Raw genomic sequence first — 26,094 nt, forward strand, 5'->3', positions numbered from 1 at the left:
AACAAGATTTTATTTATTTTTTGAGAGAGAGAGAGAGAGAAAGAGAGAGCAGGGAGAGGGGCAGAAGGAGAGGGAGAGAATCCCAGGCAGACTGTACTGAGTGCAGAGCCTAGGCAGGGCTTGACTTTCCCAGGACTCTGAGGTCATGACCTGAGCCAAAAGTAAGAGTCAGACACTTACCCAACTGAGTCATCCAGGTGCCCATTAGGTGACCTTCCTATAGTGTCTCCTAGCTCCTCCCTCTGCCCCTAGGCCCTGACCCATTCACATAGTCACTTTCTTAGGGTTCTCAAAAAAGAATTGATAAATAAATCATAGCAAAACCTAACCAAACAGATTAAATATGTTTTTTTTCTTTCAACAGTATTGAAATAACCATTTATTCTTCAAAGGAATTATGGGTGCTGTTCAGTCACTGGAAAAGGAAAACTGAAGAAAAATAGACCAAGAAAAGGAACTAAATCATCTATATTACAACCTACCATCATTTTATGTGTAGAAGAATAACCAATTTCTACAAACTATCCCTTTATGGTTTGGTTAAATTTAAGGTCAGAAGCAAGAAAATAATATGAGTGAATTAAATGTGCATTGGTTAACATAGATAATTTAAAATAAAATGCAGATATACACAGAAGTATATGGAAGACAACAGTTATTTTGAGTCTTACCTAGAGGAAAAAGAGTTTGCATTTCATAGGCAGAAGTGAAATCAATCTAATCAATCTAAGTCTAAGAGGAGTATGGGAGTATATAGCATTTGAAAAAGAAAATCTTTGGGCAGCCCTGGTGGCCCAGCGGTTTAGCCCTTGCCTTAAGCCCAGGGCATGATTCTGGAGACCTGGGATTGAGTCCCACATCAGGCTCCCTGCATGGAGCCTGCTTCTCCCTCTGCCTGTGTCTCTGCTTCTCTCTCTCTCTCTCTCTCTCTCTCTGTGTGTGTGTGTGTGTCTCTCATGAATAAATAAATAAAATCTTAAAAAAAAAAGAAAAGAAAATCCTAATAGCTATGTTAAGGTCTGGTGTGAATCGAAAAATCAAATTACTAAAATAAAAGAAATAAAATAGCTGATTTCTATAAAGTGAAATATGAGTTGGTAAGGGATCCAGATTTATTAAGGACAAAATTACCAAGATTTATTGATGGGAAAAGTTATGAAATACATGTATATATGTGACTCTAAGTCACATATTAGAGCATCAAGATTTACTTAGAGTGATAGAGACATTAGATAGGACTGACAATTTCTAGGAAAATACATGATGGATGCTACTTTATTAAGAGAAAGAAAAAAGAGACTAGAAATGGCTGATCCCGGTAGAAAAATAAATATAAAAAGAGTTTTATTTTTTTATTTTTATTTTTTTTTATAAAAAGAGTTTTAGATAGAATGTTGATCATACTACAAGCCTTCAAATGTTTTTCTAGTTAACAACTAAAGGGGAAAAGGTAGTAATGAATGAGACATAAGGTTGCCAGAAATTGAATAGGAGAATCGGGGACATTATCAATATAGAAAAAATAGTGGTGTTGGCATCCAGTCCTGCCAAAAATCCCCCAAAATATGGAAAAAAAATCCTTAGTGTGAAGTAATTTATATCACAGAATGATTCCAGTGACAAAGAAAGAGCACCAAAATTTAAGAGATGAGGCAGGCATATAGACAAATGCAATGGAATGCTATATCAAGTTAATCTTACATTAACCAGGAAATATGATTCATCTTTAAATCTCTCAAAGTTCATTGTAGTCATAGTTGAATACAGAAAATTATTAGGTATAGTAAAATGTTTTTACTGAAACATTATAAAGTGAGCAAAATAAATGAAATATCTACTGTACTTCTGAAGGATGACCATGAAATTTTAATGCACTATAAGATTAATAATATAGCTCAATAAGATTGATATATTAAAATATATAATCTATTAATACTTAAGGAATTATAGTAGTATTTTTTTAAATTTTATTTATTCATGAGGGACACAGAGAGAGAAGCAGAGACATTGGCAGAGGGAGAAGTATGCTCCCGATGAGGAGCCCGATGTGGGATGCAATCCCAGAACCCCGGGATCACAGCCTAAGCCAGAGGCAGACATCTAACCACTGAGATACCCAGGTTCCCCAAGGAATTTTAGTAGTTTGTCAGATAAACATGCAAGTCCTTTAGTTGTAGACTTCAAAATTTTAACTTCTACACCAATGAATATAAGATACATAATTATGTACGTAGTCCATTTTGCTAAGTAACATGACTACATGCATTTGAATAGATTTTTATCTAGTGAAAGAACTAACAGCATGACAGCTATTCACTGCCTCCTATGAATTGGAAAAACGGTATTGATGGTCTAAGACATGCATTTTTATTGTTGTTCAGTCAGAACTTGAAATATACTAAGAATTCCAGGACTCTGAGAAGTATTATGAGAAGGCAGAATATATTATTTTAACATTTGAAGCAAGTAATAAAAATGTCTATTCTAAACTGACATTCAAGTTTATTAATATATTAATAAGGGCAGCAATATGTTGTCATTTTTCCTTAGAGTCATGAGGAATTATTTCAAATATGAAGCTACATATTATTGATTGAGAAACTTAATATATAAAAATTAAAGATGTCACATGTAAAAAATAAGATGTTCATCAGTTCAAACCAAAATCTCTTTAATATGGTTAAAATTTTATTTTACTAATCATGTATGTAATATGCTTAAGAAGCATGGCATTCAGAACTATATATGTTAAATACTTCACTTAAGAATTTTATTATGAGGGCAGCCCTGGTGGCTCAGCGGTTTAGTGCCGCCTTCAGCCCAAGGCATGATCCTGGAGACCCGGGATCAAGTCCCACGTCGGGCTCCCCGCATGGAGCCTGCTGCTCCCTCTGCCTATGTCTCTGCCTCTCTCTCTCTATTATGTCTCCCATGAATAAATAAATAAAATCTTTAAAAAAAAGAATTTGATTATGAGGGACAACTGGGTGGCATAGTGGTTGAGCATCTGCCTTCAGCCTAGGGCATGATCCTGGGGTTCCAGGATCAAGTCCCGCATTGGGCTCCCTGCATGGAGTCTGCTTCTCTTTCTGCCTGTGTCTCTGCCTCTCTCTCTCTCTCTCTCATGAATAAATAAATAAAATATTTTAAAAAAGAATTTAATTATGACCATGAATGCCTTTTTTATTTTAAAAGGTAAAGTTATTTTAACACACGCAATAGAGCAATGTCCACTCTTTGAATCATTTTTTGTTTTTGTATTTTAATGATATAGGTGGTTGCAAGCAATATTTTTGCAATTTTAAAATTGAAAACTTTTACTTTATGAATACTAAATGGCCAAGAACTAAACATGAAGAGATGAAAAAAAGAGCAGCAGATGGGGAGGATGTGAAGCCAACCATACTTAAGAAGCCGAAACCAATTAGAAAGGTATCACTGAAAGCTATTCTACACAGCCGACCTAAAATGGAGAGCAAGTATAATAATAAAATGCCATGGTTGATAGCTCGTAAGGCCTGTGGAATGTCAAGAAGCAGTACGAGTGCAATGTTAGCACCTTAATAAGCAATTTATGAGTAATTCAATGCAAGACTGTTTCTGTTTTTGGAAATGAAAATAATCGATCGAAACAAGAAAAGTCAAATCGAAATGAAAATAATCGAATCGAAACGAAAATAATCGAATCGAAAAGAAACGAATTGAATTGAATCGAATAATATCAAATCGAATCGAAAATAATCAAATCGAATTGGAAAAAAATCGAAACGAAAATAATCAAATAGAAACAAAAATAATCAAATCGAAACGACAAAAGTCAAATCGAAATGAAAATAATCGAATCGAAACGAAATAATCAATCGAAACGATTGAATCGAATCGAAAAAAATCAAATCGAATCGAAATTAATCAAATTGAAACGAGAGAAATCAAATCGAATCAAAAATAATCGAATCGAATCAAAAATACACAAATCGAAATGAAAATAATCGAATCGAATTGAAAAAATTCGAATTGAAAAGAAACGAATTGAATTGAATAGAATAAAATCAAATATAATAGAAAATAAACAAATCGAAACGAAAATAATCAATCGAAACGAAAATAAATGAATCGAAACGAAAAAAAATCAAGTAGAAGTGAAAAAAATCGAAACGAATCGAAAATAATCAAATCGTATGAAAAATAAATCGAAACGAAAATAATCAAATAGAAACGAAAATAATCAAATCGAATCGAAAATAATCTAATAGAAATGAAAATAATCTAATCGAATCGAAAATACTTGAATTGAAACGAAAATAATCGAATCCAAATGAAAAAAATCGAATCAAAACGAAATAATCGAATCGAAAAGAAAAAAATCGATCAAATAGCATCAAATCGAAAAAATCGAATCGAATCGAATTGAAAAAATAGAATTGAAATGAAAATAAACGAATCGAAACAATAATAATCGAATCGAAACGAAAATAAATGAATCGAAACGAAAAAAATCATGTAGAAGCGAAAAAAATCAAATCGAATGGAAAATAATCAAATTGAATCGAAATTAATCGAATCGAATGAAAAATAAACAAATAGAAACGAAAATAATCGAATCGAAAGGAGAAAAGTCAAATCGAAATGAAAATAATCGAATCGAAATGAAAATAATCGAATCGAAAAGAAACAAATTGAATTGAATTGAATAATATCAAATCGAATCGAAATAATCAAACCGAATTGACAATAATCAAATCGAAATGAGAAAAATCAAATCAAATCGAAAATAATTGAATCGAATAGAAAATAAACAAATCTAACTGAAAATAATCGAATCAAATCGAAAAAATTCTAATCGAAAAGAAACGAATTGAATCGAATCGAAAAAAATCAAATAGAATTGAAAATAATCAAATCGAAACGAATGTAATCAATCGAAACGAAAATAATTGAATCGAAACCAAAATAATCAAATGGACATGAAAATAATCGAATCGAAAATAATCAAATCGAAACTAAAATAATCAAATCGAATCGAAAATAATCAAATCGAATACAAAATAATCGAATCGAAACGAAAATATCAATCGAAACCAAAAATAATCTTTGGCCCAGGGAGCGATCCTGGAGACCCGGGATCGAATCCCACGTTGGGCTCCCGGTGCATGGAGCCTGCTTCTCCCTTCTCCCTATGTCTCTGCCTCTCTCTCTCACTGTGTGCCTATCATAAATTAAAAAAAAAATTTAGAAACGAAAATAATCGAATCGAATTGAAAATAATCAAATCGAAAACGAATATAATCTAATCAAATCGAAAATAATCAAATTGAAACGAAAATAATTAATCAAAACGAAAATAATCGAATCGAAACGAAAAAAATCAAATTGAAACAAAAAACAATCGAATCGAAAAGAAAAAAATCAAATCGAATAGCATCAAATCGAAAAAATCGAATCGAATCAAATCGAAAATATCGAATCGAAATGAAAATAAACGAATCGAAACAATAATATCGAATCGAAACGAAAATAAATGAATTGAAACGAAAAAATCAATGAAGAAAAAAAATCGAATCGAAAAATAATCGAATCGAAAATAATTCAAATAGAATGAAAATAATCGAATCGAATAGAAAATCAAATCGAAATGAAAATAATCTAAATCGAATCGAAAAGAAACAATTGAATCGAATCGAAAAAAATCAAATCGAATCGAAAAATAATCAAACTGAAATGAAAAAAATCGAATCGAATTGAAAATAATCGAATTGAATGAAAAAATTCGAATCGAAATGAAACAATTAAATCGACAATGAAAATAATCAAATCGAATGAAAAATAATCGAATCAAATGGAAAATAATGAATCAGAATGAAAAAAATTGAATCGAAAGAAAATAATCAAATCGAATCGAAAAAATCGAATAGAAAAGAAACGAATGATGACATGAAAATAATCGAATCGAATAGAAAATAATCGAATCAAAACGAAAAATCAATCGAAACAAAAATAATCGAATTGAAACCAAAATAATCAAATCAATGAAAATAATCGAATCGAATCGAAAAATCAAATCAAACTAAAATAATCGAATCGAATCGAAAAAATACAAAATGAATAGAAAATAATCGAATCAAAACTGAAAAAAAATCAAATAGAAGCGAAAATAATCGAATCGAACCAAAATAATTAAATCGACATGAAAATAATCGAATCGAAATAATAAAATAGAACGAAAATAATCGAATCGAAATCGAAAAATAATCGCGAAAATCGAAACCGAAAATAATCGAGATCGAACCACAATAATCGAATCGAATGAAAATAATCGAATGAAACGAAAATAATCGAATCGAATAAAGAATAGAATCAAACAAAAATAATCAAATCGAAATGAAAAAAATAATCGAATCGAAACGAATCTAAGAAAATCAAATCGCATGAATCGATAGAAATCGAATGAAAGAATTGAATCGAATCGAAAAAAATCAAACGAAATGAAAATAATTGAATCGAAACGAAAATAATCGAATCGAATAAAAAATAATCGAAACGAAAATAATCGAATCGAAAAAAAATATCGAATCAAAACGAAAATAATCGAAATCGAAACCAAAATCGAATCGAAAATAATGAAATCGAAAAAAATAATCAAATCGAATCGAAAATAATCAATCAAATCGAAAATAATCAATCGAAAAGAAAATAATCGAAACGAAACCAAAATAATCAAATCGACATGAAAATAATGGAATCGAATCGAAAGTAATCAAATAGAAACTAAAATAATCGAATCGAATAGAAAATGATCAAATCGAATAGAAAAATCAATCCAAACGAAAATAATCGAAACGAAACCAAAATAATCAAATCGACATGAAAATAATGGAATCGAATCGAAAGTAATCAAATAGAAACTAAAATAATCGAATCGAATAGAAAATGATCAAATTGAATAGAAAATAATCAATCCAACGAAAATAATCGAATCGAAACCAAAATGATCAAATCGACATGAAAATAACCAAACGAAATGCTGTGGAAGTGAACCGTACAGGCAGTCAGGATGCGGGAGGGACAGGCCATGAGCTCAACTCTCAGACGTGTGTGAGCTGTGCAGGCCGACGTGTGCTAGACACTTACTGATGGGAGCTAGGACCGAGCTACACTCTCATTGAAGAAGGACGTTTGCAATCTCTGTATTGACTCAGATACACGAAGTTGAGTCCTGTCGCTTCCACATGCTTTTCACACAACCTCTTCCGGCACCTCACATAAATAAAAAATCTTTAAAAAAAAATGAAACAAGGTGTTCTTGATGTGCTCATAGTTTTAATTAAACATGAATCAAGTGACCTTTTGGCTCCTTGACATGCAGGATTCTATGTATTCAACATATAAACATTACACAGATGTTGACGTGTAAATATTACAAATAGAAGGAGAGCTAAAGAGAAAAAAATGTGATTTAACAAGAGAAAGGGGATCCCTGGGTGGCGCAGTGGTTTAGCACCTGCCTTTGGCCCAGGGCGCGATCCTGGAGACTCGGGATCGAATCCCACGTCGGGTTCCCGGTGCATGGAGCCTGCTTCTCCCTCTGCCTATGTCTCTGCCTCTCTCTCTCTCTCTCTCTCTCTCTCTCTCTCTCTTTCTCTGTGTGACTATCATAAAAAATAAAAATAAAAAAATAATAAAATAATAAAAAAAATTTAACAAGAGAAAGGCAGTAGGTAAAAAGAAGAAAAAAAAAGTAACAGAATACAAACCCAAAGTGACTGTACTATAAATATATTGAAGATCTTAATACCATCAATATTGCATAAATGTAAATATTAGGCTAAAAGTATTAGGTCTAATAAAGATGAACTTTATTGGGGTTAGCTCAATCAAATATTTAGAAATTAAGATGTCAACCTATGTTAAGAGGACCCCCCCAAAATGCCAAATATCTGAATTATTAAAATGATATAAATATGTACTATACAGTACATCTCAACTGTGAAGATCTTTTTACCTTTAAATATAATAAAAGAAGGACAATAGAAAGAAATTTTAGTATATAATACAGTTCTTCCTCATTATATGGTAATGGAATTAATTTAAATGAGAATCTGTGTGACATCCTATATGTAACCTCTGTTCTACCTTTATCTGTTCTATCTTTATGAACTTCTTGGTAGTTTCACTTATTAAAAGATTCTAACAGTATTTAGCTCTCTCTAAAGGGACCTTTGAGACCAAAATGGTTGCAACAGAATCTTTCTTTCTGTAAAAGATACCATAAAACAATTAAATGTTACTTGAGTCCTCACTGAAAACCATTCTCACTAAAACTAATGATTCCCTATGTCAATATTAAAATCTATTTTTTAACCTCATTTTGGACTTATAAAAATATTAAAATATATTTAAATATCTCATACTGAATATCTAGCAATAGCCACAAGGAAAAATAGCACAAATTTAATACTGTTATACTAAAATACATTTTATCTTTATACTTCAATGTTTTAATATTAATAACAGATTCTATACTGCTTTATATTTTTTCTTATTTAATCATCTCAACATCCTTGTAAAAATAGTACAGATTTATTTTAAAAATAAGGAGAAAAGCTCATGGAATAAAATATTTTGTCAGATGAACATGCATCCATTTCTTCTATATTTGTTTCTCTATAATTTATTATTGTTGTTCAACTTACTTGAGATTATTTTTTTGAAAATGTTTTACACTTCCATAGTACAAATTTATGGCAAATAGAAATTATTATTTTGTTCTTTCACTCAGTACAGAGTTTTAAAGTCAAAACAGTATAAAACTGAGCTTCAAGGGAAGAATTCTGTGGCTAAGTAGAATCATGTAAGGATGTACTTAAGAGTAGGTTGTGTGGTTAACTGATATCACCACTCCATTACTTCTATAATTTTTCATGATTTATATTATCTTCTCCAGATATTTCCAAGCTAGTGAGGAAATTCAGAACACAGTTTCAGGGTAACTACTATGTTTCCTTTTAACTCCCTATAGTTTAACTTCCTTCACATTTTAGGAAGGACAAAGTCTAAGAAAGGCATGTTCAAAGAGAAGACATTGAGGAAACTTACTCATGGCATTTATAATCTTGTAGATTTATTTTTTTTATGTTCAAAATAAACAGAACCTGGAAAATTACTGAAAAGTACCTATGGGATAAAGTTTGGCATAATTCTAAAAACAGAATGAAAAAAGAAAGAAGGAAAAGAAAGAAAGAAAGAAAGAAAGAAAGAAAGAAAGAAAGAAAGAAAGAAGAGAAAAAAAGAACAAAGAAGAAAGAAAGGAGAAAAGAAAGAAGTAATGTGAATTAGAAATGAAAGAACTAGGAGTAAATTTTTGAAAAAGGAATAAAAACATTTTTTTAAAGTGTCCTCCAATATTTAAATACTTTATTAGAAGAGAAAATAGATCAATTATTCATGATTCATGACTATAGTTTTCAGATTAGTGTTTAAAAATTAAGGGGCTACACTTTTTTGACATTACAGAATAGTTAAGGTTGTCTAGAGATAGAATGAGATAGCTTTCTAGGCTTGTTTTCTCATTAATTTGGATGAGGTGGTTTCTAATATCCCTTTCAGTTTTACTATTGCAGTGTTATCTTTTTAAAAAAGATTTTCTTTATTTAATAAAGAGAGAGAGAGACCACATGAGCAAGGCAGAGCTACAGGAGAGGGAGAAGCAAACTCCCCTCTGAGGAGTGAATCTGCTGTGGGGCTCCATTCTAGGACTCCAGGATCATGACCTGGGCGGAAGGCAGATGCTTAACTATCTGAGCCACCCAGGCACCTTGCACGATATTATCTTCCTCTGGATATTTAGAGTGAGTGTAACATGAGACAACCCACCTGCATACATCTGCTAAGCAGTTTACAACTCCCCGAGATTATCCCCCTCTTTACATTATCCCTGATGAATACTCTTAAAAGTCGAAGTGAATTCAAAACAATCCTAATGCTGTCCCTGATGCCCATACCTCTCTTATTGCAATGTACCACTTTTTACCATTTATTATGTTTGTTTAGACATTCATTTATTTCCTTGATAGACAGTAAGCACTGCTTATAAATTGTAATTTGGGGGGAAGGATCTTCCATATTGAAATCATTTGGGGTTTTAAAAGGCAAATTCCTGGAATTGATTCTAGAACTACAGGAAGACTTGCCATTATTTTCTGTATAATACACTGAACTTTATTCTTTTAAATGCTTAGTGTTACAAAGCTACTGCTATAAATTCTTTTATTTACCTTTGTGTTTTCCAACTTCTGTCAACTCTTGGCCTAATCATTACTAATACCCAGCCTCAGCCGTACCGAGCTGCTGATTTATTTCTGAATACATCTTCAGGATATCAGGATATCCTCAGACGTCATCGTTCTGGGCAGGCTGATGTTAATCTTGTTATAAACCTTGCTCCCTAGGAGCTATTTTCTGACTGCTTTCTCCTCTTTATGCCTTACTTAGGATCCTGTTTCAAAATAGACCAAATGGAAACACACTCTTGCTTGACTGATGCTGTGATCTAGAATATCCTATTACACACTTTATCCATCAAGGTGAACCACACAGCATCTTGAAGATAGCCTAAATCATGCCCACATGTGCTACCTCCCTTTAATGATTCTAATTAAGACTCCTTTTCTTCCAACAAATGACCAGCCCTATACCTAAGACTCTTCTTCAGTGGCCCAGTCCTAATCACAAATATGCAATTTTACTTCTTGCTGTACCCTCAATGAGTGGAAAGCCTGGCTTCTTGTAAAAGATGAGAGAGGGTAGTCCTAGCCTCAGTGAGAGGGGGCATTTAAGGTAACATTATCACAAACCTCAAAACAGTTTGTCCCCTTTTCTTTTCACCTCTCTCCCCCATATGCCTAGACAGGATGAAACAGATGCTCATTAATTCTTAAAATCCCTTTAAACTATATAATGTACACTCTCAGATTAGTGAGATTAAAACACATGGTAGTTATATAATTTATAATGTGTCCAGAATTAATCAATAGATCAACAGCACTATTTGCAAGGTAGGCAGTCAGGCCTGAAGATTTTTTTACCAAAAGCCCAAAAAGGAAACACTTCTCAAGTTGCTGTTGGTTATCATGATCTGAGCAAACAAATGGTATTGCTGCACAACGTCAATAGCCCACATTCTACGCCTTGCTTTGCTTTTTAACAAACTGTGAAAAGACCAACAGCTGTTACTGATCTAAGAAGAACTAAAGCATTTACAGTAGGTGGTACCACCTGTGCTTTTCTTATTCCACCCTTAAAAATCTGCTACTTTATTTTGGAGCTGGATGGAGAATATGGCAGTGACTCAATGTCAGGGGGAGTGAGTAGTCAACTGTGGCTTAGTTCTGATAAGGAGTAACATAACCTTTATAAGTCACAACAATGTGTGTTGATGAATATCTTCTCTTGATTTTGCTTTATCCATTTCAAGAATCTAAGAAAAGACCATAAATAAAAAGGAAATTTGAATTCAGCTGACTTAACTGAATGAAAGATTTACAACCCAGATAAAATGCAAGATTCTATATATATGCAATTAATGATCTTAACTATTTCATGTTTCATTTTAGCTTCTTTACCTTAAACACTAGAAAAAATACACTTGCCACGTTACTGCCTACTTGATCCTATAGCTGTGGGATTTTAAATTTAAACAGGCAGTTGGTGAAACATGTCTTCTATTTCCAAGTGAAGTGTTTAAGAGATTATGGAAAATAGAGAATTAACTCAATTGGGGACAAAAATAGCTTTGAAATTTGGTAGCTTGAGTTACCTAGCACTTATAGATGAAGTTTCCTCTAAATGCTAAATTTCAAAATGTTATATACAGAATAATTTAAGTCATGTAATACAAAACTTTTGACAAAAGCAAATGTATCGAGTGATACATTTACTTCAACTGAATCAGGGGATCCCTACACAACCATGAGTTGATGTTTCTGCATCTTGGTGTTCTAAATTAATCAATGTTATAGAAATTCAACTAGAATTTAATTGTTCAATGAAAAAAGCGAGGCAATAATCTCTTGTCATTTTTTTAACAACTTTTCACATTTCCCATAGTAAATTGGGGGAGTAATTCCCCACAGTAAATTCCCCATAGTAAATTTCCTGAGTAAATTGTTTGCCAATATGGTATATTCTAACCCGGCCTATTTTTAACAACCTTTCTTGCCTTCTGAAGCAAAGAAACTAAAAAGAAACCACTCTAGGACAAATATATATATATATATATATATATATATATATATATATATATAGCTTGAAAGCATTTCCCTTTAGATGAATTACTTAAAATTCAGCCAAGGACAGACACTGTTTTTTAATTGCTGTTTTAGAAAACATTTGGACCTACCTGGAAATATTAAATATAAGTCTCATTTATAACACTAACAATAGTTTTCATTTATAATCATGAATAGAATGTCAACTCAAAGAATGGCCCACATTTACTCCATCTGACTTTTGTTGTTTCTGTTATTCACCTCATACTTCTCTGTTAGTTTTTGCTTGCAGTTTTCCAATATAATAATATTAATAAATAATATCATATCCAAATAGTTCTTAATTATGCTAGCACATTCTTTACTGATGGAGTGTTTAGTCAGAATTTTGTGTGTTTTTTTAAATTTTTATTATTTATTTATTCATGAGAGACAGAGAGAGAGAGAGAGAGAGAGAGAGAGACAGAGACATAAGCAGATGGAGATGCAGGAAGCCCAATGTGGTAATCAATACCGGGATTTGGGGATCATGCCTTAAGCCAAAGGCAGACGCTCAACTGTTGAGTCACCAGGTGTCCCATAATTTTATGTTTTTCTTTCCAATCCAGTGAGACACATTTTTCCCTATAGGACATGTTGGCAACAGTGCTATCACACATACAGAAATCTTATACTATTATTACCACATTATATGTTGGTATTACAGCAATGAATTTGTCTGGATAGCTGTAAAATATTTTTCTCTTATTACTATTTGTCATGTCCAGGGCATAGTCACTGATGTTGGTGACACAGTGCTTAGATTCGACTGCAAAATTTGGGGATTTTCTGAAAAGTGACTCTCACACTGACAGCTGAGACCCATTGCTAGGAATAGAGAACATCTCCCTGAAGGCTACATAGTTACAGTTGTTCTACTTTAAGCCACCAGTTACCGAGAATTACCCAATGCAAAGAACAAGTCCTTCAAGTGTCTTGTTGTTGCTTCAAAAAGAATGCCAGGCTTTCCTTTACTCATCCACAATTAGTTTTGCTAACTTGAAAAGCATATGACAAGTCGACCGATCTATGAACCAGCTGCCATCTGATAGCTCACCTCTGCAAAATGAGAAGGGAGCTGATACCAAGATGCAGATTCATGAAAGACACCCTGAGAAAAATCAATGTGAAATAAAATAAAAGTGGATAAATGAAGTCTGTAATTAAGGACTTAACAGGAAGCATTTACTAGATGGAATAAGTTCCAAATGAAAAATAGTTTGAAAAGATAAGTCACAAAACCTGTGCTAAAAAAATGGTAAAAGATAAAGAGGGCAAAGTTCTTAGGGATTTCTATTTTACTACTGATAAGGCCACAAATGAGAATGTTCTGCCCAGAATTAATACAAAATTTAGGCGAATATGTTGGGTTACATCTCAGTCCTCTTGGACTCTTGTCTAAGTTTTTCTTTTTGGCAGACCAGGCTATCAAATTTTAGTAGATGAGTGAAAAATCAAATCATTTTTCAGATAGTGAAATGATATCAAAGTGCCTGGCCTGTCTAGAATGGGAAAAGGATAAGACCATTAATTATAAAGTGAAACCACTTAACAACTCAAGAATTTTATTTAGGATGCTGAATGTATAGTTGACAATAGTCATCCCTAAGAGCAGAGATCATATAATTTCATCTAGACACAAGAAAGTAGATGTGCTTACTATACCTACTTACCATGCAATGTACCTACTTGATAACCTTCCATGTACTTATTTGCTTTTTAGCAGTTCATTCAATTAGATAAATTTGTATTAAGTACAAATTGTGTTCAAGGTACCCTTGAATGTCATGAAAGTAGGTAAACATGGTCACAGTTGACATCATCTGTGTCAGTTGGCCTTAGGTTGCCAAATCTATTTTCTCTCTCCTTGAATCTGGGTTGCCCAGATTCCCCTTCAAGGGAATACTTACTGACTAGCTATGAGATATAGTCATTAGAGAGCTTACTGTGATCATTCTGCCTCAGTTAGAAAGAACCATTATTACCTAAAGTCATTCTTTTTCCTACTTTCAGTGCCTGAGCAAGACAGGAGAATAAGAATCCAGTCTTTGTGGCCTAATGCAGGATACTCTGACAGATAAGCCTTACTCTGAAGCTTTCCACATTGGCTGAGACTGTTGGATCTACATGCAGATCAACTTCTTCCTCCACCCAATCCTATTTCCTCTCTTTTTCTTTTATAGATGTTAGTTCATAATAAATAACTTACACCCCAACTACCATCACTGTATCTGCTTCTATGATGCTTGTTCTAGCCAATAAAATGTGGCCACTGTACCAGCTCTGAGACTAGACTTCAAAAAATCTTGCAGACTTTCACTCTGGGAACCCTACCAAGGCATCCTATCAACATGTCATGAGAGGCCAATAAAACAGTAATGAACCATATCAGAGGTCTTCCAAAGCAACAAGAAACCAATCAACCCAGCAGCTCACTGTACACACATAAACAGACGCATTTTAAACTAGAAGAAGAGCCTAGCTGAGCCCAGCCCAAATTGCTAAATAGCAGAATCAGGAGCTAAATAAATGATTGTTGTTTTTTTAAACCATTAAATCTTTGGGATGATTTTTCATATAGCCAAAGTTATCTTATTATACAAGCATACTTAATATTTCTAAAAAGGCAATTTGTTTGAATTTTGATATTTTTATTATTTTTATAAAGGCCCTATAATAATGAACATGCAATTATCATTTAGTATAGAGTTATTTTCAGCTCTAGTCACACAGCTCTGTGCTTATTTTGTGGATGCCTGGAAATCCGGCACTGTCTTTCAGCCAAGATAAAGGCATTTACCTTTAGGCATTTACTAATGATTTATCGTGTGCTATTTAATACCTGAAACTCTCTTGTGGCTCTTAGGCCCAGTTGGTTTATTGATAGCTTACACCTTGTGTAACCAGTTAGCCTGAATTAATTATGTAAACAGGGTCATGAAAGACCTCACTGGAAACTTTCCAGTTGCTCTCCCCAAATTAGTATTTGTTTTACAAATTTTGGTAATTCAATCTAGAAACAAAATACATCCTTGTGTTCATAGTAAGGCTTAAGGCAGGTGCTTCTGGAAGTTTTGGGGCCCCTAAATCTTGCCTGAACTCTCTTTTTTTTTCTGCTCTATAGTATCTTTTGCCCTTATAAAAAGATTTACATTAATATGCTTTATGGTGACTCTATAAGTCTTTTCAGTTAACTGATGTGTTGCACTCTGCAGGCTGTGTGTGAGTGTTTAGGTGCTCTTCAAAAATTAAGAACAAGATTTGTGAATTTTTTCTTAGTATAGATCTAAGGAAACCATAGCTGCACAAGATCAAGATCAAAGTTAAATTTGTTTTTTTTTTTGCTTTTTGATAAGGGTCTTTGTGTATGTGTGTTTATGTGGTTACATTTTGTTTGAAATTCTGGTTCTGGAGCAGTGTAAAGAAGTTCAATTACAAAAAAGGGAAAAGAGAAAACATGAAAGTCAGCTTCAAACACAAAAAGTAAACATATATTATTCACAAGTATAAGGACAAGAAAATAGAAAATGATTTAACATTATAATCCAATGACAAGTCAAAAGAAAAATAAAACATTTAATAGAATCAACTTCACACATGACAACAATAGAACATGATTAAAGGATATTAGGGCTGTAAACAGAACACATGCCCAAAGTAATATCTTTTAAATACTGGATATGTTGCCTGAATATCCCTTGATAAAAATTCCCTGAAGTTGATGATTTAAGGATTCCTGGTGAAATTCAAACATGTTACTAAAATATGGAAACAGCTTATTAATTAAGCAATATATGCCCCAAGACGATGAGCAAAAATAGTATTATTTTTGTAAATTTCCGAGAGAAGAAAGTTCTTGATAAAGTTGATTGTAGCACAAAAGAGTTATGATTAAGTCAGCAAGAATATTTGAAGGTGTAGTGGAATAAAAGGACTAGAGGGTATGCTAGAGCAAAAAGTCCTAGAAACACAGGAGTAATGACTGAGAAGAGAAACACGGAAGATAATGGTTATTTCGACAAAGGAAGTAGTTACTTAATGTGGATCATGGTTTCTTCATAAATGTACAAGAGTCTACATTTACCCCATGGAGGTGTACTACAACCCCATAGATCTCTTAGAGTATACTACACCTCGAATACTGAGCTGAACACAGTGAAAATACTCAATGGTTTAATGTATCCTACATCCTCCAAGTGCAAAATACTACTAGAGAGTGGCTTAATTCCACTTATATTATGTTACTAAGTATTATGGGTAATAGATTAATGAAACCTTTAATTCTTCTTCATGAGAATTTGACTTTAGGTTAATTTTCTAACTCTGTTCCCCTGGCAACTTAATAAGGTGGTATGTCCTCTACGTTTCTAAGCAACAAAGATTATGATCGAAAATAACCTCTGTTGGCAAATTTAATCTGGACTCAGAGATCTAAAAACTACTAGATAAGAAGCCATAGCTTCTTATGAGTATGATGATTCTAGTCATTATGTCTTGAGAGACCTCTAGAAGCTATGTCTAAGAAATTGTAACAAAATATATTGGCTCCTATGGAGCATGATACTTTTACCTCATGTCAGATCCTGCACCCACCTGACACACACCTCCTCTTCTTGCAAGTAAGTAGTATAGGCCACTGAAATGTGCAGAAAATGAATGCTTGATGTTTCCATCAAGCATTGGAAACTATATTTTCCATTCTATATCCTCCTCCTTAGTAGTCTAGTATCATATATGGCTTATGAGAGTCTTAGAACCTATTTCTCGATTTGGCAAAATTCCCTGGGTGAGTGTTACACTTCACATGTATGAAGTAATATAGTATGCTAATAAAATATGAGCAGTTCATCACTATTTTGAACTTCATCATCTACAAAGGCCAAATGAGGTTACATTCATAAAAACCTGGGGTTAAGGGATCCCTGGGTGGCGCAGTGGTTTGGCGCTTGCCTTTGGACCAGGGCGCAATCCTGGAGACCCGGGATCGAATCCCACATCAGGCTCCCGGTGCATGGAGCCTGTTTCTCCCTCTGCCTATGTCTCTGCCTCTCTCTCTGTCTCTCTGTGACTATCATAAATAAATAAAAATTAAAAAAAAAACCTGGGGTTAAGAACTGGGGATTGGGAATTCAACACCTTTTGGGGATACAAAATTCAACCCATAATAGAAACATAACCTTGCAGGACTAAAATCATAAAGGTCAGATACATTGCCTCATTATTTAGGCATCCCTGAATTTTGTCAGGTATTTTTAAAATTAGAAGTAGCATAGAAATAATAGATACTTCCTTCGATCACCATTGCAACTTTCTTCCTTCAAGAGTCCAATGATTTCCTCACAAGATGAGACCAAAATGAAGTGAACACTTCCAACCCTTTCTTACCCTCCAAAAGCTTATTCTGATGCAATTTCAAGACATCAAATTCAATAAACATGACAGATATTGAATAAGGAAACTGTATAAGCAGAACATTTAGAAGAATCTGCAATAATTTGTGAGAAGTGTCTATACAAGTGCAAGACACTGGTCTTTTTCACATATTCCATGAGTCAAGCCTTTGTTACAGTATATTTCTGATTTATATACTTGTTAAAAGAGATACAGAGAAATGGGGTACAGTCAGTTGTATGGAATCAGTAAATATTTCAAAGGTGTAAAATAGAATTAAAATGTCAAAGTCAGCTTTATAATTAAAAAAGCAACTTACAATATGACAAATGACATATTCATTACAATTTGCTTCTCAGAAAACTAGAGGTTACCAATTAAAAACCTAAGTTTAAGTCTCTTATTTAAGTTTCCAAAAGCTGTTAAGGAACTCTTCCAAAAATCATCCAGATATATGTTTTCATCATATTTTCAGTCATAGTTTCACTTTTTTAAAGAGATAGTTATATTTGGCTATCAGAAATGCTATCTGAAACATATCCCTAACTTATTTAATGTTACATGTCATTGTTTTCCATTATGATATGCCATAAGGAAATATTTAGTGCCAGGTTGAGTACTCAGGAAAAATTATAAATACACACTTGGCAAAGTTCCTGGGTTAATGATCTATGGGGTAAATACCCAAACACCTCACGTTAAGCAAACGATTTAAAATATCTTTGTAGTGAAATTAAAAAAAAAACATGTTATTGTTAAAAAGATTTATGAAAATCACATGGGATACTACTCAATAATTATCAAATCAACCACTAAAGTTTACCGTATGCTTTTGCAAAAGATCTACTTGTGTAAAGTTTCTGAGCATGTTTGTACCACATTGTGCTAAATTATCATCCTGAAAAAACTCAGAAAGTTCCTCAAATAAATGATTCTATACATATTATGTTTCATTAAAGGTATCCAATATGTCACATAAAGCTATTGCTTTGGACACATATGTTATAAAAAATACAAAAATGGTAGGAGAACTTAACATTTCTTTCCATATCCACAAAACTTCTTTTCTTTTCTTTTTTTTTCCATTTTTGAGATATTTGACAAGATTTACTGTAGTATAATATGTCTTATCTCCTACATTGAACTTGAAGCTATAAAAAGTTGCAATAAAGGCAGGGTAAGTCCTTATACCTCTTCTAGGTGGACTGGGCTTATTATTATTATTATGCTGTGAAGGATAACCATGTTAGTCCTCTAGGTTTACATTAGCTTTCCTTCCTCATTTGAAAAGGAACTTGTCTATGCTATTTTTTGATTAACTATCTTCTAATTAATCCAAATAGTCTTTGCACTGCCACTCTGAAAATTCCAAAAATTCTTCAATTTAATCCATGTTTAAGTACCTGTGAGAGAGGAGGGAAGAGCAAGATGGTGGAAGAGTTGGGGCCCTCAACTCACCTGGCCTGACAAACTTACCTAGATGAATTTCAAAACATCCTGAACACCTACTTATTCGACCTGAGATTCAAAGAGAGAATAGCTGGTATGCTACAGAGAGAAAAGTTTTGGCTTTCTAAAAGATAGAAAGGCTAAATAAATAAATAAAAATAAAGTTGGGAGGGGCACTAAGAGGAGCACAGCTTTCACTGAGCCCGGCACCTGGCAGGGGATGGGGCATCTCCCCCAGGCACAGACACCTGAGAATCAGCACCGCAGGCCCCTCCCCCAGAAGACCAGCTGGAAGAACTGGGGAAGAGCAAGTTTATTGACCAAGCAGCACTGAAATCTCCATGACTGAGGGAAAATCAAGGGAAAATAGAATCTAGAACTAGAGGGCCCCTTTTTCCCCCCTTTTCCATTATGACTCATTTTCATATTAGACTAAAAATTTCCAGTATTTTTTCTCTTTTCCCACCTTAACTATAATATTTTACCACCTCTTCATTTTTAAGTTTTTTTCCTTTTTGACTTTCATATTTCTACAATTGTATGTCTTAGATGTATTTTTCACTTCTGGATTCCCTTCAACATAATTTAATTTTGGGAGATATATGAGTTATGGGTTTTTGTTTCTTGCTTTTTCTGCCTCGTTTTGTTTTACAATGGTGTAAGTTAATACCTTTTAACACACGTCAACATACACCGAGAAACAAGTGGAATAATGTGCTGATTCATTCTGTGAGATTATATTCTCTCTTCCTTCCCATTCTGCACCCCCCTCTTTTATCTTGTTTATGTTTTGGTGTTCAAAACACCAAAACACCACCTAAATTTTTTAAATTTAGGATAAATTCAAATAAATTTAGGATAGAGCATGCTCTAACATACAGAAAAATATACACTCAAAACCAAGAGGATTACCCTCTAGGTCCCCTCAGGTAGACTACATTATCTCCACTGTCATTTATTCACCACCACCATCCCCCGCTGCCCCCCTGCCTTTTTTCTCTTATTTACTTTTTTTCTATTTTCCTTTTTTTTTCTTATTCTCTGTGGTTTTTGACCTTTTATTTTTACTAATTTGTTTTAAAATTTGTTTTTCACTTTAGTGATCCTTTTGTTTTATGTTGCTCTGTTTTTTTTATTATTTTTATTTATTTATTTTTATTTTTTTGGTCTCTGACCTCTTCGGAATCATCTAGGGTATATTTTACTTAGGGTGTGGTTGATATTTTTGTTTCAGCCCACTCATACAGCCACTCTGCACTGGACAAAGTAACTAGAAGGATTCACCAAAAAAGGAAGAACCAGTAATAGTACTCTCTGTAACAGAGTTACAGAATTTGGATTTAAATCCGATGTCAAAAAGTCAATTCAGAAGTACAAATACAAAGCTACAGGTGGCTCTGGAAAAAAGCCTAAAGACTCTAGAGACTTTGTTATTGCAGAAGTGAGATCTAATCAGGCCTAAATTAAAAAGAGACTAAATGAGATGCAATCCAAACTGGATTTCCTAACTGCTAGGGTTAATGAGGTGGAAGAGAGAATGGGTGACATAGAAGACAAGTTGATGGTAAGGAAGAAAGCTGAGGAAAAAAGAGAAAAACAATTAAGAGCCAATGAAGAAAGGGTTAGGGAAATAAATGATAGCTTGATAAGGAAGAATTTACATATAATTTGACTCCAGAAGAGACTGAGAGATAGATAGGACCACAAAGTATATTTGAACAAACCATAGCTGAGAACTTCCCTAATTTGGGGAGGGAAACAAGCATTCAGATCCAAGAGTTAGAGATGACCCCCCCCCAATCAATACAAACCATTCCACACCTCACATTTAATAGTAAAGCTTGCAAATTTCAAAGATTAAGAGAAAATTCTTTTTTTGATAATAAATTTATTTTTATTGGTGTTCAATTTACCAACATACAGAATAACACCCAGTGCTCATCCCGTCAAGTGCCCCCCTCAGTGCCCATCACCCATTCACCCCCACCCCCCCACCCTCCTCCCCTTCCACCACCCCTAGTTCATTTCCTAGAGTTAGGAGTCTTTATGTTCTGTCTCCCTTTCTGATATTTCCCACACATTTAAGAGAAAGTTCTTAATGCAGCATGAGACAAGAGATTCTTAATTTATATGGGGAGAAATACCAGATTAACAGCAGACCTCTCCACAGAGACCGGTCAGGCCAGAAAGGGCTGGCAGGATATATTCACGGTCCTAAATAAGAAGACTTCCATTCAGAATAGGAGAGAAAAAGAGCTTCCAGAATAGGCAGAAACTGAAAGACTATGTGACCACCAAACCATCTCTACAATAAATATTAAAGGGGACCCTGTAGAAGAAAGAGGGAGTTCAAGGAAATAATCCACAAAAACAGGGACAGAATAGGTATTACGATAACACTATAAATTCATATCTTTCAATAGTTACTCTGAATGTGAATGGGCTAAATGATCCCATCAAAAGACACAGGGTATCAGACTGGATAAAAAAGAAAGTCCCATCTATTTGCTGTCTTACAAAAGACTCATTTTAGACCTAAGGACACTTCCAGCCTGTAAATGAAGGAGTGGAAAACCATCTACCATTCAGATGCTCCTCAAAGGAAAGCTGGGGTAGCAATCCTCAAATCAGACCAATTAAAGTTTATCTCAAAGACTGTAGTAAGAGATGAAGACAGACACTATATCATACTTAAAGGATCAATCCAGCAAGAAGACCTACCAATCATGAATATGTATGCTCTTAATGTGGGAGATGCCAAGTATATCAATTAATAATGCCAAGTATAGCAATTAATAACCAAAGTAAAGAGATACTTAGAAAATAATACACTAGACTCGTGGGCCTTGGCGATCCGTGGGGTGCACCTGCGCAGCTGTGGATGCCGCAGGTTTTTGAAACATGAATTGTTCACTCTTCTTGTCTGCCCTTTGCTTGTGAATAGCCTCAGCAGCTCCAAAACTCGATCAAAGCTTAAATGCACAATGGTACCAGTGGAAGGCAATGCACAGATTATATGGCATGAATGAAGAAGGATAGAGGAGAGCAGTGTGGGAGAATATGAAAATGATTGAACTGCATAATGGAGAATATAGCCAAGGGAAACATGGCTTCACAATGGCGATGAATACCTTTGGTGACATGACCAATGAAGAATTCAGGCAGGTGATGAATGACTTTCCAAACCAGAAGCACAAGAAAGGGAAAGTGTTCCAAGAACCTATCTTTGCTGAGATCCCCAAATCTGTGGACTGGAGAGAGAAAGGCTACGTAACTCCTGTGCAGAATCAGGGTCAGTGTGGTTCTTGTTGGACTTTTAGTGCAACTGGTGCCCTCAAAAGACAGATGTTCCGGAAAACAGGCAAACTTGTGCCACTGAGTGAGCAGAACCTGGTGGACTGCTCTAAGGCTCAAGGCAATGAGGGCTGCAGTGGTGGCCTGATGGATAACGCCTTTCATCATGTTAAAGACAATGGAGGCCTGGATTCAGAGGAATCTTATCCATATCTTGGAAAGGACATAGAGACCTGTAACGACAAGACTGAGTGTTCTGCTGCTAATGACACTGGCTTCATGGACCTCCCTCAATGGGAAAAGACCCTAATGAAGGCAGTGGCAACTCTAGGGCCCATCTCTGTTGCTACTGATGCAGGCATTTCCAGGGCTACAAGTCAGGCATTTATTTTGATCCAGACTGCAGCAGCAAAGATCTAGATCATGGTGTTCTGGTGGCTGGCTATGGCTTTGAAGGAACAGATTCAAATAATAAGTTTTGGATTATCAAGAACAGTTGGGGTCCAGAATGGGGCTGGAATGGCTATATAAAAATGGCCTAAGACCAGAACAACCATTGTAGAATTGCCACAGCAACCAGCTATCCCATTGTGTGAGCTGATGGACCACAAGATTAGAGGACTTGAGGATAGCACATCTGGAGGAAGTTTACCTTAAAATTGACCATACTCTTATTGTGTAAGATAAGACACTTGAATCATTGAGAATCCAAGTTGTGATTTGAATTCTGTGATATTTTTATCAGGGTAAACATCACCACTGCTTTCATTACTGTTATATATGGCTTTATAATGTTGAACACTTATTACTTAATTCTAAAATTTTTGACTTCTTATTTTTTCAAAGGATATATAAACTTTACCTTTTCAAATAAATTTTAATTCAATAAGTAGAGGAAGAAAAAAATAAAATAATACACTAATCGTAGGAGACTTCAACACAGTACTTGTCAGTAAATATCAGATCTTCTAAGCATGACATCACCAAAGAAACAAGGGCCTTAAATTATACACTGGACCAGATGGATTTCACAGATGTTTACAGAACTTTCTAACTGAACACAACTGAATACACATTCTTCCCAAGTGCACATGGAACTTTCTCCAGAATAGACCACACACTAGGTCACAAATGAGGTCTCAACCGATACCAAAAGATAGGATTGCCCCCCTGCATATTTTCAGACCACAATGCTTTGAAACTAGAACTCAGTCATAAGAAGAAATTTGGAAGAAATTCAAACACATGGAGGTTAAAGAGCATCCTACTAAAAGATGAATGGGTCAACCAGGAAATTAGAGAAGAATCTATGGATTCAGGGAAACTAATGAAAATGCAGATACAACCATTCAAAAAATTTGGGATACAGCAAAGAGGTCCCAAGAAGGAAATACATCTCAATACAAGCCTCCTTCAAAAAATTGGAAATAACTCAAATACACAAGCTAAACTTGCACCTAAATGAACTGGAGAAAGAACAGCACATAAAGCCTACACCAAGCAGAAGAGGGGAGATAATAAAGATTCAAGCAGAACTCAATGAAACAGAGACCAGAAGAACTGCAGAACAGATAAAAAAAGAAAAACAGGAGTTGGTTCTTTGAAAGAATTAATAAGATAGATAAACCCTTAGCCAGCCTTATGAAAAAGAAAAAAAAAAAACCTCAAGGTAATAAACTCACAAAAGAAAGAGGAGAGATCAGAACCATACCAAGGAAATACAAATGATTTTAAAAAACATTTTATGAGCAGCTATAAGCCAATAAATTAGGCAATCTAGAAGAATTGGATGCAGTTCTGGAAAAATCACAAATGACCAAAACTAGAACAAAACGAAATAGAAAACCTGAACAGGCCAATAACCAGCGAGGAAATTGAAGCAGTTATCAAAAACCTGCCAAGTCGCAAAATTCCAGGGCCAGATGGCTTCCGAGGGGAAGTCTATCAAATGTTTAAAGAGGAAATAATATTCTACTAAAGCTGTTCTGAAGGATAAAAAGGGATGGAATACTTCAAAATTTGTTCTAACAGGCCAGCATCACCTTGATTCCAAAACCAAAGACCGCACCAAAAAGGACAATTATAGAACAATATCCCTGATGAACATGGATGCAAAATTTCTCAACAAGATACTAGCCAATAGGATCCAATAGTACATTAAGAGGATTATTCACCATGACCAAGTGGGATTTATCCCTGAGATGCAAGGTTGGTTTAACACTCATAAAGCAATCAACGTGATTGATCATATCAACAAGAGAAAAAAACAAGAACCATAGGATCCTCTCAATAGATGCAGAGAAAGCATTTGACAAAACACAGCATCCATTCCTAATCAAAACTCTTCACAGTGTAGGGATAGAAGGAACATTCCTCAGCATCTTAAAAGCCATCTATGAAAAGCCCACAGCAAATATCATTCTCCATGGAGAAAACCTGAGAGCCTTTCCCCTAAGATCAGGAACATGAGAGGGATGTCCACTCTCGCCATTGCTATTCAACATAGTACGAGAAGTCCTAGCCTCAGCAATCAGACAACAAAAAGAAATAAAAGGCATTTAAACTGGCAGAGGAAGGCAAACTCTCCCTCTTTGCAAATGACACGTTACTGTGTGTAGAAAACCCAAAAGACACCACCCCAAGATTGCTAGAACTCGTACAGCAATTCAGCCATGTGGCAGGAGTCAAAATCAATGCATAGTAATCAGTGGAATTCCTGTAAACTAAAATGAGACTGAAAAAAGAGACATCAAGGAGTCAATCCCATTTACAATGGCACCCAAAACCATAAGATACTTGGGAATAAACCTAACCAAAGTGGTAAGGGATTTATGCCCTAAAAACTACAGAACACTTCTGAAAGATTTTGAGGAAGACACAAAGGGATGGAAAAATATTCATGCTCATGGATTGGCAGAATTAATATTGTGAAAATGTGAATGGGTGACGGGCACTGAGGGAGACACTTGACGGGATGAGCACTGGGTGTTACTCTGTATGTTGGTAAATTGAACACCAATAAAAACTAATTTATTAAAAAAAAAGAAAAACATACAAACATGAGGTGAAAATGAGCTAAATTGCTCTATAGGCAGATTCAGAGTAAATTATAATGTGAATTCGGCAATTTCTAAGAAAATACATTTTTAAAATATGAAAAAAATCAGAATTTTAATCTCTGTACAGTTATTCCATGTATTGGTTTGTTTGTTTGTTTGTTTGTTTGTTTGTTTGGAATGATGCATCTGTAGCAGTGGTGGGGACATTAGTACACTCTCTAAAGCCTTTTTAAAATGTAGCCTGAACTCAGCAGCACCGACAATTGCAAGTTTATTAGAAATGAAGAATTTCAGACCCACTCCAGATCCACTCCCATTATCATTTTCCCAGTATCTGCAGATCACTTAAATGAACAGTTAACTATAAGAAGCATTACTCTGAGGGTCTTAGTCTGGCCATAGTTGATGTTACTCTGAAATAGGGAGAAAACAAATAAACTAGCAAGTAGAGTTGAATTGGTAGATCTTGGAGACAATTTTATTTAGAAATGAAGTAGAAGCAATTGTCATGATTTTATTTTTTTCAATGGGAACAATTGATAAAAGTGACAGTGTATTTTTGAAAATAATAATAATCACAAAGAACAAAGATAGATAAG

At 34.3% G+C, this 26,094-nt stretch overlaps 1 pseudogene; it reads left to right on the forward strand.

Annotated features, from left to right (window-relative positions):
• Positions 1-21,895: 21,895 nt before the first annotated feature.
• LOC121483861 lies at positions 21,896-23,508 on the forward strand (annotated as a pseudogene).
• The last annotated feature ends 2,586 nt before the right edge of the window (positions 23,509-26,094 follow it).

Source organism: Vulpes lagopus, unplaced genomic scaffold, assembly GCF_018345385.1.
Source record: "Vulpes lagopus strain Blue_001 unplaced genomic scaffold, ASM1834538v1 ctg241, whole genome shotgun sequence".
In the NCBI taxonomy this organism is placed as follows: Eukaryota; Metazoa; Chordata; class Mammalia; order Carnivora; family Canidae; genus Vulpes; species Vulpes lagopus.